The sequence below is a fragment of the Triticum urartu genome, chromosome 6A (genome assembly GCF_056163025.1).
Source record: "Triticum urartu cultivar PI428250 chromosome 6A, HENAU_Tu73, whole genome shotgun sequence".
Lineage (NCBI taxonomy): Eukaryota > Viridiplantae > Streptophyta > Magnoliopsida > Poales > Poaceae > Triticum > Triticum urartu.
Window position 1 is genome coordinate 490954058 of NC_141878.1, and position 18217 is coordinate 490972274.

General features: G+C 45.0%; 1 pseudogene; it reads left to right on the top strand.

The window, feature by feature from the left end:
• The first annotated feature begins 2259 nt into the window (after nt 1–2259).
• On the top strand, nt 2260–3102 carry LOC147965849 (uncharacterized; annotated as a pseudogene).
• The last annotated feature ends 15115 nt before the right edge of the window (nt 3103–18217 follow it).

Below are 18217 nucleotides of genomic sequence, written 5' to 3' on the forward strand. Positions count from 1 at the left end.
TAGATTGCCTGAGATTTCTCCATCGGAACTCGATGAAATTTTGCATGGTTGTTGTAGACTCAATTCCGCACAATTCCACCAAAGAGATCGTCAAATCGATGCTCTAAGAGGTGGTGGCAGCGGATACAAATTCGCTGTTCGGAAAAACAGCACGGTCGCCCGAGGGCAATGTTGACATTGAGCCCCCGAGCTCCATGGATGATTCCTCCATGATCTTGATAGAGATTGGAGTTGATGTTAAAGAAGGCCCTCGTCCGAACATGACTATCGGAGATGGAGTACGGTCCTTGGTTGAGCCAAGGTGATCATTCGAGCCGGCGACAAAGATGTCGGCATCGCAGTTGACCTGCAGACGAGCCACCGATCCTTTTGCCGATCACACAGCGGAACTCTCAATGAAAGCATCAATGTCGGTGTAAAAACCGGTGGATCTCGGGTAGGGGGTCCCGAACCGTGCGTCTAAGTTGGATGGTAACGGGAGGCAGGGGACACGATGTTTTACCAAGGTTCGGGCCCTCTTGATGGAGGTAAAACCCTACGTCCTGCTTGATTTGTTCTTGATGATATGAGTATTACAAGAGTTGATCTACCACGAGATCGGAGAGGCTAAAGCCTAGAAGCTAGCCTATGGTATAATTGTATGTTTCTCCTATCGACTAGCCTGACCTTGGTTTATATAATGCACCAGAGGCCTAGGATAACAAGAGTCCTAGCCGAATACGCCGGTGGGGAGGAGTCCTTGTCTTGATCGCCAAATCTTGTGGAATCTTCCTTGTATGTGGCAGCTGTCCGAACTGGCCCATGAGTATACGGCCACGGGGGTCCTCGGCCCAATCTAACAGATCGGGAGATGACGTGGTGAGTACCCCCTAGTCCAGGACACCGTCAGAGAGCATGTTCCCACAGTAGATCGTTCTTCTAAGGAGCGACGACTTGGCCACGGGGCGGGTGGTGGAGCTGTCGTGCGGGGATGAGCTGAAGATGGTGCCGCGTACTCACGTGGTTCACGATGGAGCTACAGGGGCTTAAGACTATGGAGATCCTCTACTTCAACCCATATGGGCACATGGGTAAGAGTTCATGACATCAAGATTTGACCAATGTACCCATTTTCACTATAGCCGAGTTCTAATCAATGTTCAGTGCACCTAAAACTGCTTTCGTGCAGTAGAAAGAATGAGAAACTGGGCCCAGTGGAGCAAATGAAAAGTGTAACAGAAATTACTGAGCTGGATGGTTAGTAGATTATCAGAGATTCAAAAGCCCCAAGGATAAAAAGCATTTGGAGCTGCAAATGTGACATTTATTTCTTGAACTATTCACAGCTTGTGTTGTGAGTTGTGACTGGTTGTTCTTTTTGAAGGAACCATGGAATAATTACAATTCGATGTAATCTTCTTGATATATAGGTATGCCAACAGAGGTTGTTGGATGTCAACAGCTAATCACGACATCTTAGTATTTGTTACAATATCTACTTTTCTTGGAGTAATAATGAGCATTTCGATGGAAAGACAATACAATGTGTGTCTCCAATGGAATCAATTTGCATCGCTGTTATTGTATTCCATCCCGACTAGAGACTATTCTAGAATGAGTGAACTACTACCGTCGATAATGTGAAGGTGAGACTTCTTTCTTTGCTTTGTATGCATTGTGTAAAAATTATCATGACTTGCAAAATCTGAATTTGGAGTATCATTTATTCATGCAACTAAAATATGTGTGCATTGCGCCTTTTTGAATTGCCATGAAACTTGTACTAAATGTCTATTAAAAATGATTTTTTCTCCTGAGTAGTAGCAACCAAATCCAAATATAGTTATTGGTTATCAGTACTTTGCAAAGTCTGCAATGTTGTATTAAGTAGGAACTCAATGGTTGATTGGCAAAATTATTAGGTTTGTGCTATTAATGTTGGTTGTACTGAAGGTAGGAGGACTTCACGAAGGGTCCATTTTTGTCCTCATAATGGGACGATTTAACGAAGTTGGTGTTTGGTTGTTTGAAGATAAAGTAAATGGTCTAAGTTTGGCCTACGAAATGATTACTCAAACTTTCTCTTTAGTTCCGTGTTAATAGGAAATCCTTCCAATATGCCAGTAGCTAAGTGAAGTTGCATTTTGATAAAACCATCCAAGTGAATTTCTTATAGTATCCCCTGCTTCCGTTTTGTTCTGTCCAATTGCCATCGTGCTTGGGTACCAGTGGACCTAGACGAGAAGAAAAGGATGATGCACGAGCTCCAAATCTGGTCGAATGGAGTGGTTAAGGATGACTGAGAAGTTTTTCTCCATGGTGTATGTGCCTGAAGAAGCAAAGTGGGACTATGCCCAAATGTATCTAACAGGTAGAACCGATACTTGGCTTAGAAACTCTGGCATCTTACTGGAGAACTTAACTTGAGAGCAATTTTGCTCTGCCGTCCTTAAAAGGTTCTCTGAGGATAGTTCTTATGAGGTGGTGGAAATTTTCAATTCATTCAAGCAGGGAACTGGATCAGTGGCAGAGTATACAGATAAATTTGAAGAGAAAGTGGCTGCTTACAAGAAGGAAAATCCCGGAGCGCCTGAAAGTTACTATGTCAAGTGCTACATCAATGGGTTAAGGCCAGAGATCAAACACTATCTGAAGCCTTTCAAACCAACAACTCTCTATGATGCTGTGGACAATGCCAGGGACATGGAACTAGGAGTTCAGGCTCAAACACGGCATAGGAGATACAGTACAAACAGTGGCTATCAGAAAAGCACCTCCCCTATCCCATTTCCCACCAAATTCAAACAACCAGAGACAATTCCAAAGAAAGTGGGCGAGACAAGAAACAACAACAGACCAGAAAATAAATACAGAGAGCCTGGCACATGCAGGTACTGTGGAGGCAAATGGTTTTTTGGGCACAAATGTGCGCAATACAAGACCCTAAACTTAATGGCAACTGAAGAGAGCAACGACACCACCCCTGATGAAACACTCCAAAGTAGTGACTCTGCTGAGGAAACTGAAATCCATGCCACCTCCCCCACTGAAGAGGAGCAATGCACACAAATTTCTCTACAAGCTCTGGGAAAGAAACCTGTTGCTTATACATTTTCTCTCTAAGTAAACATTGGTGGCAAATGTGGTATAGCCCTAGTGGACTCTGAAAGCTCCCACACATTCATCGACATGAGCTTCACAGTTAAAACCAGCTGTCAAACCATCAACAACCCTTTGGAAACAGTGCAAGTAGCTGGTGGAGGAATTCTGAAATCAGGATCCCATGTGGTGGACACTCCTTACACCATACAGGGTCACACCTTTAATAACTCTTTCAAGGTCTTACAACTCAAAGGGTATGACATCATACTTGGTTGCGATTGGCTTGCAAAACATAGTCCAATCACAATGGATTTTGTCAAAAGGAAAATGCAAGTCATCCTAAGAAACAACATCAAGGTGACGCTGAAAGACAACAATAGGAAAGAAAAATTCCCCTCATCTTTGTTAACAGAATGCAAAAGCTATCTGCTACAGGGGCATCTGGTTACTGTTTATTCCCCACATCTTCAGTAAAGTCATAACCAAGCCAACCTTGCCAGGAAATAGAAGATTTATTACACAAGTACCAGGATGTTTTTGAGGAACCCAAAGGCATGCCACCTCTCAGGGAATGTGACCATGCCATCCCATTAAAAGCTGGTACTGATCCTCCTAGGGTGAGACCCTACAGAGTGCCCCATCAACAGAAAGCTGAGATGGAAAAACAGATAAGAGAGTTACTAGATGCCTCTGTCATCAGACAAAGTGAAAGCCCTTATGCAACTCCTGCAATCTTGGTCAAGAAAAAAGATGGAACTTGGCGACTCTGCATAGACTATAGAAAACTCAATGCTCAAACTATTAAAAACAAATTCCCCATACCTGTTATTGAAGATCTGTTTGATGAGTTGCACGAAGCAGAGTACTTCACTAAATTGGACTTAAGGGCTGGCTACCACCAAGTGAGAATGAAAGCTGAAGACATACACAAAATAGCATTTATTACCTATTTTGGTCACTTCGAATACCTAGTAATGCCTTTTGGCCTTACAAATGCCCCAGCTACTTTCCAAGCCCTTATGAACAAGGTTTTCGCCAAACATCTCAGGAAGTTCATATTGGTCTTCTTCGATGACATATTAATTTTCAGCAAAAGCTTGGTTGAACACTTGGAACACTTGCACATTGTCCTCCAAACACTCAGGGACCAGCAACTCTATGCAAAGATGAGCAAATCATTTTTGCTGCCCCACAGATTGAGTATTTGGGCCATATAATCTCTGGGAAAGGGCTGGCCACAGATCCTCAGAAGATTGAAGCTGTTGCCAACTGGCCCATGTCACAAAACATTACTCAATTAAGAAGTTTCTTGGGGTTTACTGGGTACTACAGGAGATTTGTCCAATCGTATGGCATTATTTGCAGGCCTCTCCATGACATGCTCAAGAAAGAAGCATTCCATTGGACTGAAGAGCAAATGGAAGCTTTTAACAATCTGAAGACCAGTCTGACCATTGCCCCTGTTCTGGCCCTCCCCAACTTCAACACCCCCTTCACCCTAGAAACAGATGCCAGTGGCACTGGCCTTGGTGTTGTTCTAATGCGACAAGGGAGGCCCATTGCCTACCACAGCAAAGCCATTGGTTCTAAGTCGGCAGCCCTCTCCACTTATGAAAAAGAAGCCCTTGCCATTCTAGAGGCCCTCAAAAAGTGGAGACATTACCTTGTGGGCAATGAAATATTAATAAGAACTGATCAGAAAAGCCTGAAGTTCATCACGGACCAAAGGGTGTCTGAAGGGGTCCAACACAAACTTTTGCTCAAGTTATTAGAATTCAACTACAAAATAGAGCACAAAAGGGGGAAGGACAACAGAGCTGCAGATGCTTTGAGCAGAACACATAGCTCTCTCAGGGCCACCACTGTTGTTACACCCACTTGGATTGAGTCTGTAGAGGCAAGCTACACTCAGGACACACATTGCCAAGAACTCTTACAGAAACTCCTCATCCACCCTCAAGCAGAAAAACATTATACCTTAAAAGCTAGGATTTTGAGGTACAATGGGAGGATATATATTGGCAACGACCCTGAATTGAAACAGCAATTAATTGACTCTCTCCATGCCTTGGCAGTAGGAGGGCACTCTGGCATTGTGGCCAATTATCATAGGATTAAAAGACTGTTCTACTGGCCAGGAATGAAGAAGGATGTTGAGAAATTTATCACCGAATGTGTTGTCTGTCAAAGGGCCAAGGCTGAACATTGCCAATACCCTGGTCTCTTATGTTGGAAATATGCCCTAGAGGCAATAATAAAAAGGTTATTATTATATTTCCTTGTTCATGATAATTGTCTATTGTTCATGCTATAATTGTGTTATCCGGAAATCGTAATACATGTGTGAATACATAGACCACAACATGTCCCTAGCGAGCCTCTAGTTGACTAGCTCGTTGATCAATAGATGGTTACGATTTCCTAACCATGGACATAGGATGTCATTGATAACGGGATCACATCATTAGGATAATGATGTGATGGACAAGACCCAATCCTAAGCATAGCACAAGATCGTGTAGTTCGTCTGCTAAAGCTTTTCTAATGTCAAGTATCCTTTCCTTAGACCATGAGATTGTGCAACTCCCGGATACCATAAGAGTACTTTCGGTGTGCCAAATGTCACAACGTAACTGGGTGGCTATAAAGGTACACTATGGGTATCCCCGAAAGTATCTGTTGGGTTGGCAAGAATCGAGACTGGGATTTGTCACTCCGTATGACGAAGAGGTATCTCTGGGCCCACTTGGTAGGACATCGTCATAATGAGCTCAATGTGATCAAGGAGTTGTTCATGGGATGATGTGTTACGGGAACGAGTAAAGAGACTTGCCGTAACGAGATTGAACAAGGTATCGGTATACCGACGATCGAGTCTCGGACAAGTAACGTATCGATAAACAAAGGGAATTGTATACGGGATTGATTGAATCCTCGACATCGTGGTTCATCCGATGAGATTATGATGGAGCATGTGGGAGCCAACATGGGTATCCAGATCCCGCTGTTGGTTATTGACCAGAGAGTTGTCTCGGTCATGTCTACGTGTCTCCCGAACCCGTAGGGTCTACACACTTAAGGTTCGGTGACGCTAGAGTTGTAGAGATATTAGTATGCGGTTAACCGAAAGTTGTTCGGAGTCCCGGATGAGATCTCGGACGTCACGAGGAGTTCCGGAATGGTCCAGAGGTAAAGATTTATATATAGGAAGTCCAGTTTTGGCCTCTGGGAGAGTTTCGGGGGTCACCGGTATTGTACCCGGACCACCGGAAGGGTCCTGGGGGTCCACCGGGTGGGGCCACCTATCCCGGAGGGGGCCATGGGCTGAAGTGGCGTGGGAACCAGCCCCTAGTAGGCTGGTGCGCCCCATCCAAGGGCCCAAGGCGCCTAGGGTTGGAAACCCTAGGGGATCATTGCCCCCCGAGGGGGCATGCGCCCCCCTGGTTGGAAACCCTAAGGGGGCCGTTGCCCCCCGAGGGCCCCCCCTCTAGATGGGATCTCCAAGGGGGCATGCGCCCCCCTAGCCCATATATATAGTGGAGGGGAGGGAGGGCAGCCGCACCCTAAGCCCTAGCGCCTCCCTCTCCCTCCCGTGACACCTCTTCCTCCTCCAGTAGTGCTTGGCGAAGCCCTGCTGGAATCCCACTGCTTCCATCACGACACCGTCATGCTGCTGGATCTCCATAAACTTCTCCTCCCCCCTTGCTGGATCAAGGAGGAGACGTCTCCGCTCCGTACGTGTGTTAAACGCGGAGGTGCCGCCCGTTCGGCACTAGGATCATCGGTGATTTGGATCACGACGAGTACGACTCCATCAACCCCGTTCTCTTGAACGCTTCCGCTCGCGATCTAAAAGGGTATGTAGATGCACTCCTCTCTCTATCTCTCTCTCTCATTGCTAGATGACTCCATAGATTGATCTTGGTGATACGTAAAAAAATTTAAATTTCTGCTACAATCCCCAACATCCTAGACCCCCTTCCCTTACCAGAAATGGCCTGGACTCATTTGACAATGGATTTTATTGAAGGATTTCCCAAATCAAATGGAAAAGAAGTCATATTGGTGGTAGTTGATAGGTTCACAAAATACGCCCACTTCATTCCACTCTCTCGCCCATATACAATACAGACAGTGGCACAAGCCTTTCTTGACAATGTCTTCAAACTACATGGCCCACCCATCAGCATTGTCACGGACAGGGACTGGATATTTACCAGCAACATGTGGCAAGGGATCTTCAAAGCAATGAAAGTCAAATTGCGACTCAGCACTGCCTACCACCCCCAAAGTGATGGCCAAACAGAACGAGTCAACCAATGCCTAGAAAACTACTTGCGATGCATGGTGTTTCAAGAACCTAAGAAGTGGTGTGCCTGGCTACCACTTGTTGAGTGGTGGTACAACACCACATACCACACAGCTACAAAATTCACATCATTCCAGGCTCTCTACAGTTACCAACCACCCATGATAAGTGAAGTGGCAGTGCCTGGACCTAAAGATATAGAGGCAAGAAACTTCCTAGCTGAGAAGAAAGAAATGCTTTCAAAACTAAAAGACAATCTTGCACAAGCCCAAGGAAGAATGAAAAAAATATGATGATAAGAAGAGATTGGAAAGGCAATTTGAGGTGGGCGACATGGTGTACCTGAGAATGCAACCGTACAGAATGGCAACTTTTGGTCTTAAGCAAGCAAACAAGCTCACCACCAAGTACTACGGGCCTTATAGAATCTTGCAGAAGATTGGTCATGTCGCATACAAACTGCAGCTGCCTCTGAATGTGGGAATTCACCCAGTTTTCCATGCAAGTTAACTAAAGAAACACCTGGGAACACATGCAGTCCCAAGCGCAGATCTGCCTCTAGTTGGACCAGATGGCAAAATCAAGACTGAACCACTCGCAGTACTTGAAACACGTTCTTTGCCCAGAAATGGAGTTCTTGTTACCCAATGGCTCGTCGAGTGGGAGAATCTTACACCAGAGGAAGCTACCTGGGAGGACGCCAACTTCATGAAACGGGTCTTCCCAGACTTCTTCACAAGCACGATCAAAAGTTGGTTCCCAGACAAACATACTTGAGGACAAGTATGCTCTTCAGGGGGAAGCATTGTCAGCGCCTGATGTTATATTCTATAGCTGTTCTTATATTCAGTTACGATAGAGTGTTGGTTCAGCTACAGTTAAGAAGATCCAACGGTCAAGGGACGCGCCAGAGATGGACGGTGGATACCGGGCGCCTGAAAGTCGCTGTACTTCGTCAGTTACCTGGCTGCCTCTGTTTACCGTGTCCTTTTTACCATGCTTTCCAGCTGGGTTCAGCTTCTTATAGCGCCTGCGAGCGCGAGGGGAGGCATCCAATTATTGTAAAACAATTCTTGTAAACTCCAGTTCATCTTAGCTACCGTAGAAAATCCCCACTCATAGACGAGTCTCCGCTATCGGGAGTTTATCTGTTCGTTCAGATTCAGTAATTCTGTCGATTGTTTCGTCTGATCCTTGCTGGGATCTGACAGGCTCGCCGGCGCTGCCCCGACCGAAGGAGTCGGCGGACCGAGCGCCCTGAGCGAGGTGGCGGCGGTCGGCTGGGGAGGAGGTAGGCGAGAGGCGGGGATTGCTCGGTCGATGAGATGCTGACAGGTGGGTCCTTATTTAACTTAACGGTCAATGCCATTTGTATTGACCACTTAGTGCCATGTGGACCTGACTAGTGGGCATGATATGTTAGAAATTGGATTAATTCGTCTAAAATCGGTCACCTTTGTATATTAAGAAAATTAGCAGGAAAATAGGTAGATTTTTGGGGCGCCTAAGAAATGTGGTGCACGTTTACTAGAGCTTCTTCAGTTCTTCCATGAAATAACGGAAGACATTTTCTAATTTGAATATATCATCTCACTTCCAGAGATCTCTTAACGCGCCGCTGGCCACTCCGGCCACGGCAGCCACTGTCCCGCCCGGGCGGCCATGGCTGCCCATGCCGGCCTCACGGGATCCCGCGTCTCCATCGGCCAACCTTCAACGTTGCCGCCTCGCGGGATGGGATCTGTCCCCTGGTCCGTCCGAGGTGACTGCCACCTTTCTGTCCCCGGCCGTGCTGGAGTGGGGGACGCCGTCGCAAATCCTGCAACGAGGATCTGACCTTGAGGGCGATGTCGCGCCCTGACCGACGGATATGGGCGTGCCCCACCCCCTCTGGGCAGGTCCCACTACTGCAGGATGGTCCAGGCGCGACAGTACAATCAAAGGCGGAGCCACAGTGTTAGCGTTGGGGTCAGATAAACCCTGCGACTTTTCCTGGTGTAGTACACGTAGATAGATACGTAATCGTATGAACCCAACCAAAAGCAAGGCCTGAACCCATCAAGGTCCAACGCCAGGTGAACAGCCTAATAAAAAAGCCCAAAAGCCCAATAGTAAATTGCCTCCATACCTCCTGTTCGTACCCTAATCTATTCTTCATGCCCATGATCAACCACCACTCGTCGCCACAAACCATGGTAGATCGACGGCAGCAAAGTCGGCGATCGTTGTCCAAAACTCAAAATTCCCGGTACTCAGATTGTTGGGGAATGTAGTAATTTCAAAAAAAAAATCCTACGCACACACAGGATCATGGTGATGCATAGCAACGAGAGGGAAGAGTGTGTCCACGTACACTCGTAGACCGAAAGCGGAAGCGTTATGACAACGCGGTTGATGTAGTCGTACGTCTTCACGATCCGACCGATCCAAGTACCGAACGCACGGCACCTCCGAGTTCAGCACATGTTCAGCTCGATGACGTCCCACGAACTCCGATCCAGCAGACCTTCGACGGAGAGTTCCGTCAGCACGACGGCGTGATGACGGTGATGATGATGCTACCGACACAGGGCTTCGCCTAAGCACCGCTACGATATGACCGAGGTGGATTATGGTGGAGGGGGGCACCGCACACGGTTGGGAGAGATCAACTGATCAACTTGTTTCTTCTAGGGTGCCCCCTGCCCCCGTATATAAAGGAGCAAGGGGGAAGGCCGGCCGGCCCCTGTAGGGCACGCCAGGAGGAGTCCTCCTCCTAGTAGGAGTAGGACTAGCCTTTCCTACTCCTACTAGGAGGAGGAAAGGAAGGAGGAGAAGGAGAAGGAAGGAGACGGAGGAAAAGGAGGAAAGGGGGGCTGGCCCCCTAGTCCAATTCGGTTTGGGCTAGGGGGGCGCGCGCCCTGCCTCCTCTCTTCCACCACTTGGCCCATGAGGCCCATCACTTCTTCCTCGTATTCCCGTAACTCCTCGGTACCCCCGAAAATACCTGAATCACTCGGAACCTTTCCGATGTCCGAATATAGTCGTCCAATATATCGATCTTTACATCTCGACCATTTCGATACTCATCGGCATGTCCCCGATCTCATCCGGGACTCCGAATTACCTTCGGTACATCAAATCACATAAACTCATAATACAATCGTCACCGAAACTTTAAGCGTGCGGACCCTACGAGTTCGAGAACAATGTAGACATGACCGAGACACGTCTCCGGTCAATAACCAATAGCGGAACTTGGATGCTCATATTGGCTCCCACATATTCTACGAAGATGTTTATCGGTCAAACCGCATAACAACATACGTTGTTCCCTTTGTCATCGGTATGTTACTTGCTCGAGATTCGATCGTCGGTATCTCAATACCTAGTTCAATCTCGTTACTGGCAAGTCTCTTTACTCGTTCCGTAATACATCATCCCGCAACTAACTCATTAGTTACAATGCTTGCAAGGCTTATAGTGATGTGCATTACTGAGTGGGCCCAGAGATACCTCTCCGACAATCGGAGTGACAAATCCTAATCTCGAAATACGCCAACCCAACAAGTACCTTCGGAGACACCTGTAAAGCACATTTATAAACACCCAATTATGTTGTGACGTTTGGTAGCACACAAAGTGTTCCTCCGATAAACGGGAGTTGCATAATCTCATAGTCATAGGAACATGTATAAGTCATGAAGAAAGCAATAGCAACATACTAAACGATCAAGTGCTAAGCTAACGGAATGGGTCAAGTCAATCACATCATTCTCCTAATGATGTGATCTCGTTAATCAAATGACAACTCATGTCTATGGTTAGGAAACATAACCATCTTTAATTAACGAGCTAGTCAAGTAGAGGCATACTAGTGACACTTTGTTTGTCTATGTATTCACACATGTATTATGTTTCCGGTTAATACAATTCTAGCATGAATAATAAACATTTATCATGATATAAGGAAATAAATAATAACTTTATTATTGCCTCTAGGGCATATTTTCTTCAGTCTCCCACTTGCACTAGAGTCAATAATCTAGTTCACATCACCATGTGATTTAACATCAATAGTTCACATCTTTATGTGGTTAACACCCATAGTTCACATCGATATGTGACAAACACCCAAAGGGTTTACTGGAGTCAGTAATCTAGTTCACATCACTATGTGATTAACACCCAAAGAGTACTAAGGTGTGACCATGTTTTGCTTGTGAGATAATTTTAGTCAACGGGTCTGTCATATTCAGATCCATAAGTAATTTGCAAATTTTTTTGTCTACAATGCTCTGCACGGAGCTACTCTAGCTAATAGCTCCCACTTTCAATATGTATCTAGATTGAGATTTAGAGTCATATGGATCAGTGTCAAAACTTGCATCGACGTAACCCTTTACGACGAACCTTTTGTCACCTCCATAATCGAGAAACATATCCTTGTTCCACTAAGGATAATTTTGACCGATGTCCAGTGATCTACTCCTAGATCACTATTGTACTCCCTTGCTAAACTCAGTGTAGGGTATACAATAGATCTGGTACACAGCATGGCATATTTATAGAACCTATGGCTGAGGCATAGGGAATGACTTTCATTCTCTTTCTATCTTCTGCCGTGGTCGGGCTTTGAGTCTTACTCAATTTCACACCTTGAAACACAGGCAAGAACTCTTTCTTTGGCTGTTCCATTTTGAACTACTTCAAAATCTTGTCAAGGTATGTACTCATTGAAAAACTTATCAAGCGCCTTGATCTATCTCTATAGATCTTGATGCTCAATATGTAAGCAGCTTCATCGAGGTCTTTCTTTGAAAAACTCCTTTCAAACACTCCTTTATGCTTTGTAGAATAATTCTACATTATTTCCGATCAACACTATGTAATTCACATATACTTATCAGAAATGCTGTAGTGCTCCCACTCACTTTCTTGTAAATACAGGCTTCACCTTTAGGATGGATCGCTAGAGCTTGCATATTTTGTTAGCACCTTTAGGATTGAAAAAACCTTCTGGTTGCATCATATACAACTCTTCTTTAATAAATCCATTAAGGAATGCAGTTTTGTTTATCCATTTGCCAGATTTCATAAAATGCGGCAATTGCTAACATGATTCGAACAGACTTAAGCATAGATACGAGTGAGAAACTCTCATCGTAGTCAACACCTTGAACTTGTCGAAAATCTTTTGCGACAATTCTAGCTTTGTAGATAGTAACACTACTATCAGCGTCCGTCTTCCTCTTGAAAATCCATTTAATCTCAATGGCTCGGCGATCATTGGGCAAGTCAATCAAAGTCCATACTTTGTTCTCATACATGGATCCTATCTCAGATTTCATGGCCTCAAGCCATTTTGCGGAATCTGGGCTCATAATCACTTCCTCATAGTTCGTAGGTTCGTCATGGTCAAGTAACATGACCTCCAGAATAGGATTACCGTACCACTCTGGTGCGGATCTTACTATGGTTGACCTACGAGGTTCGATAGTAACTTGATCTGAAGTTTCATGATCATCATCATTAGCTTCCTCACTAATTGGTGTAGGATTCACAGGAACAGATTTCTGTGATGAACTACTTTCCAATAAGGGAGCAGGTACAGTTACCTCATCAAGTTCTACTTTCCTCCCACTCACTTCTTCGAGAGAAACTCCTTCTCTAGAAAGGATCCATTCTTAGCAACGAATGTCTTGCCTTCAGATCTATGATAGAAGGTGTACCCAACTGTCTCCTTTGGGTATCCTATGAAGACACATTTCTCTGATTTGGGTTTGAGCTTATCAGGATGAAACTTTTTCACATAAGCATCGCAACCCCAAACTTTAAGAAACGACAACTTGGGTTTTTGCCAAACCACAATTCATAAGGTGTCGTCTCAACGGATTTAGATGGTGCCCTATTTAACGTGAATGCAGCTGTCTCTAATGCATAACCCCAAAACGATAGTGGTAAATCGGTAAGAAACATCATAGATTGCACTATATCCAATAAAGTACGGTTATGACGTTCGGACACACCATTACACTGTGGTGTTCCAGGTGGCGTGAGTAGTGAAACTATTTCACATTGTTTTAACTGAAGGCCAAACTCGTAACTCAAATATTTGTCTCCGTGATCAGATCGTAGAAACTTTATTTTCTTGTCACGATGATTTTCCACTTCACTCTGAAATTCTTTGAACTTTTCAAATGTTTCAGACTTATGTTTCATCAAGTAGATATACCCATATCTTCTTAAATCAACTGTGAAGGTGAGAAAATAACGATACCTGCCGCGAGCCTCAATATTCATCGGACCACATACATCTATATGTATGGTTTCCAATAAATTTGTTGCTCGCTCCATAGTTCCGGAGAACGGAGTCTTTAGTAATCTTGCCCATAAGGCATGGTTCGCAAGCATCAAGTGATTCATAATCAAGTGATTCCAAAATCTCATCAGCATGGAGTTTCTTCATGCGCTTTACACCAATATGACCTAAACGGCAGTGCCACAAATGAGTTGCACTATCATTATTAACTTTGCATCTTTTGGCTTCAATATTATGAATATGTGTATTACTACGATCGAGATCCAACAAACCATTTTTATTGGGTGTATGACCATAGAAGGTTTTATTCATGTAAACAGAATAACAATTATTCTCTAATTTAAATGAATAACCGTATTGCAATAAACATGATCAAATCATATTCATGCTCAACGCAAACACCAATTAACACTTATTTAGATTCAACACTAATCCCGAAAGTATAGGGAGTGTGTGATGATGATCATATCAATCTTGGAACTACTTCCAACACACATCGTCACCTCACCTTTAACTAGTTTCTGTTCATTCTGCAACTCCCGTTTCGAGTTACTAATCTTAGCAACTGAACTAGTATCAAATACTAAGGGGTTTCTATAAACACTAGTAAGGTACACATCAATAACATGTATATCAAATATACCTTTGTTCACTTTGCCATCCTTCTTATCTGCCAAATACTTGGGGCAGTTCCGCTTCCAGTGATCAGTCCCTTTGCAGTAGAAGCACTTAGTCTCGGGTTTAGGTCCATACTTGGGCTTCTTCACTTGAGCAGCAACTTGCTTGTCGTTCTTCTTGAAGTTCGCCTTCTTCCCTTTGCCCTTTTCCTTGAAACTAGTGGTCTTGTCAACCATCAACACTTGATGCTTTTCTTGATTTCCACCTTCGTCATTTCAGCATCACGAAGAGCTTGGGAATCATTTTTGTCATCCCTTGCATACTATAGTTTATCACAAAGTTCTACTAACTTGGTGATGGTGACTAGAGAATTCTGTCAATCACTATTTTATCTGGAAGATTAACTCCCACTTGATTCAAGCGATTGTAGTACCCAGACAATCTAAGCACATGCTCACTGCTTGAGCTATTCTCCTCCATCTTTTAGCTATAGAACTTGTTGGAGACTTCATATCTCTCAACTCGGATATATGCTTGAAATATTAACTTCAACTCCTAATGATGTGATCCCGTTAACGGGTATATGCTTGAAATATCTCTCAACTCCTAATGATGTGATCCCGCTAACAAGTGCTAAGCTAACGGAATGGGTCAAGTCAATCACATCATTCTCCTAATGATGTGATCCCGTTAATCAAATGACAACTCATGTCTATGGTTAGGAAACATAACCATCTTTAATTAACGAGCTAGTCAAGTAGAAGCATACTAGTGACACTCTGTTTGTCTATGTATTCACACATGTATTATGTTTCCGGTTAATACAATTCTAGCATGAATAATAAACATTTATCATGATATAAGGAAATAAATAATAACTTTATTATTGCCTCTAGGGCATATTTCCTTCAGTCTCCCACTTGCACTAGAGTCAATAATTTAGTTCACATCGCCATGTGATTTAACATCAATAGTTCACATCTTTATGTGGTTAACACCCATAGTTCACATCGATATGTGACCAACGCCCAAAGAGTTTACTAGAGACAGTAATCTAGTTCACATCGCTATGTGATTAACACCCAAAGAGTATTAAGGTGTGATCATGTTTTGCTTGTGAGATAATTTTAGTCAACGGGTCTGTCACATTCAAATCCGTAAGTAATTTGCAAATTTCTATGTCTACAATGCTCTGCACGGAGCTACTCTAGCTAATCGCTCTCACTTTCAATATGTATCTAGATTGAGATTTAGAGTCATGTGGATCAGTGTCAAAACTTGCATCGACGTAACCCTTTACGACGAACCTTTTTTCACCTCCATAATCGAGAAAAATATCCTTGTTCCACTAAGGATAATTTTGACCGATGTCCAGTGATCTACTCCTAGATCACTATTGTACTCCCTTGCTAAACTCAATGTAGGGTATACAATAGATCTGGTACACAGCATGGCATACTTTATAGAACCTATGGCTGAGGCATAAGGAATGACTTTCATTCTCTTTCTATCTTCTGCCGTGGTCGGGCCTCGGGTCTTACTCAATTTCACACCTTGTAACACAGGCAAGAACTCTTTCTTTGGTTGTTCCATTTTGAACTACTTCAAAATCTTGTCAAGGTATGTACTCATTGAAAAACTTATCAAGCGTCTTGATTTATCTCTATAGATCTTGATGCTCAATATGTAAGCAGCTTCACCGAGGTCTTTCTTTGAAAAACTCCTTTCAAACACTCATTTATGCTTCACCGAGATTTTATAGTTACTAGTTAAATGTGTTGCTAGGGAATAACGAATGATAATGTTTTCGCATTTGCTATTCATAAATGATATTATATTTCTATCCATTATGCTTTTTGAGTGCTATATAGTTCTTCTTTGAAACAGAGTGATATATATTTGATGCAAGGTGGTGCAAAAAAAATTGACCTTCAGTTCAAAAACAGACTTTACACTTAATTAATTAGACAAAATCCTCACAATTCATCAATGAATGAACCCATCGACTAAATTTTCTGGCTCCGTCCTTGTCAGAGACCCTTCGACGAAACTGTGTGTGATGCATTAATCACAAATGGTGATGTAAAAAATCATCAAAAAAGATACAAAACGCTTGCGATGACGGAGACATCAAACACGATTCAGATTATAGTTGCGTGTGTGATGCGTCACATACTGTTAATCTAGAAGAACTGTTTGCGATGAGCCAGAACAACTGAAAGTGCGTTATATCGACTGGAAGGGGGTGAATAGGCGATTTTTATAAATTCGTCACTGAGGAGTTTCTATTTGAGGAATTTGCTAAGTGACGAAATACAAGCAGCGGATAAAGTACTCAGGTGCAAGCATAACATGGCAGTAACATAGTTATCATGATGAGATAAAGTGTACACAGAGCACAAGTAGCAAGTAAACATGATAAGCAGGCAGAAGATAAGGTGACTGAAGAATTTGGGTTGAAGAAATTGAGAAAGTGGATACCGGTGGCAGCTTTAGATCTGGAGCGTCGCCCACCCCTCCCGCGCAGGCGCAGCGCGGACGTCGAAGCTGGACCCTCCCGGCCCGCGCGCAGCGATGCCTGGTCAGCACAGTCCGCGTCGGCCCTGCGTCGGCTCCTTCCCCCGCCGGTCGGTCCTCCACGCGGCCAGCGCTGGGTGCTTCTGCGCGCGCCTCCGGCCCGCACGCACACTCCGAAGTCGTAGGCGTGCACCACACGTAGCGAGAGGCAGCATGCACGGGAGATGGAGGCGGCGGAGCAGTCTGCGCGTCATCACCGTGGGACGGAGCCGGACGCCGACGAGGATGCATGTCTCCTCGCATGGGTGTACCGCCGCTCCCTCACGACGGCGGAGACGGACGCTCGCTGCCTCCGAGGAAGAACGTGAAGGCGCTCAGGCTAGCCATTGAGCAGTCGAAGCACGAGGTGAAGGAGGCAGTGACGGAGAAGACTCGGGTGGCAAGGCTGAAGCGGGAGCAGGATAGGGCGGTCCATCGGATGAAGGGCTCATCGTCCTTTCCAACTCTGACTCCGACGGCGACAACAGCTGCACCTCGTCGTCCGACGACCAAGACCCTCCACGAGCCGCGAACGCCTACAGCTGCACCGGCGACCGGAATGGCAAAGGCTCGCGAGGAAGTGGTGATTCCCCCCCCCCCCCCACCTCCTCCTCCTCAATGTTTATATCGTTTTAGTTTGTACAAGTTTATGAACTTGTCCACTTGTCCATGGGCAAATTGTGATCTTTTGGATATGGTGAAGTATGTTTATATCCGTTTGCAGCCGTTCTTGTGTTTCTTTGCAACTCAATTTTGTTGTTCGTCGTCTAATCACGTATATAGATTAATGTGTGCATGGGTAGTATAGATATAAGACGCCGGATATGAGATACGCGGATGCAGGACGGCAAATATGAGAGGTGCTCGGTCAGACGCGTCCGTGAGCGTTTGAGGGGCCGGATTTGTCAAGTCCGGTTCTAGATGCTCTAACTAAATCAAGCGTGTTGCATCTCACAACTTTTCTGTCTTTGTACAGCGGAGCGTCTGGAGCTGGCAGAGGACGGCGACATATGGCCTACCTGTCGTGGCTGCTCCTGCGCGAGCAGGGAGGTGAATAGCTGGCTAGGACGACCACGCCCATGGTGTCGGGCAGCAGGCTATGCGTACAGGAGGCCGATGCATGCGGCGATGAGGAGAGCTCGCACAGGAGGAAGAGCGGATGCAGAGGACGGCTGGGCTCGGGTGTGCGAGATGGCACATGCGACAAGACGGAGGAGAAACGAGGCGGAGGTAGTGCTCGTCGACCGGCGAGCGGCGGCAGCTACAGAGCATGTGCGTGCTGGCACACATGGCGGGCAGGAGCTGGACAGACGGGGGCATTGTGGAGGACCGCGGGAGGGTAGATTGAAGGA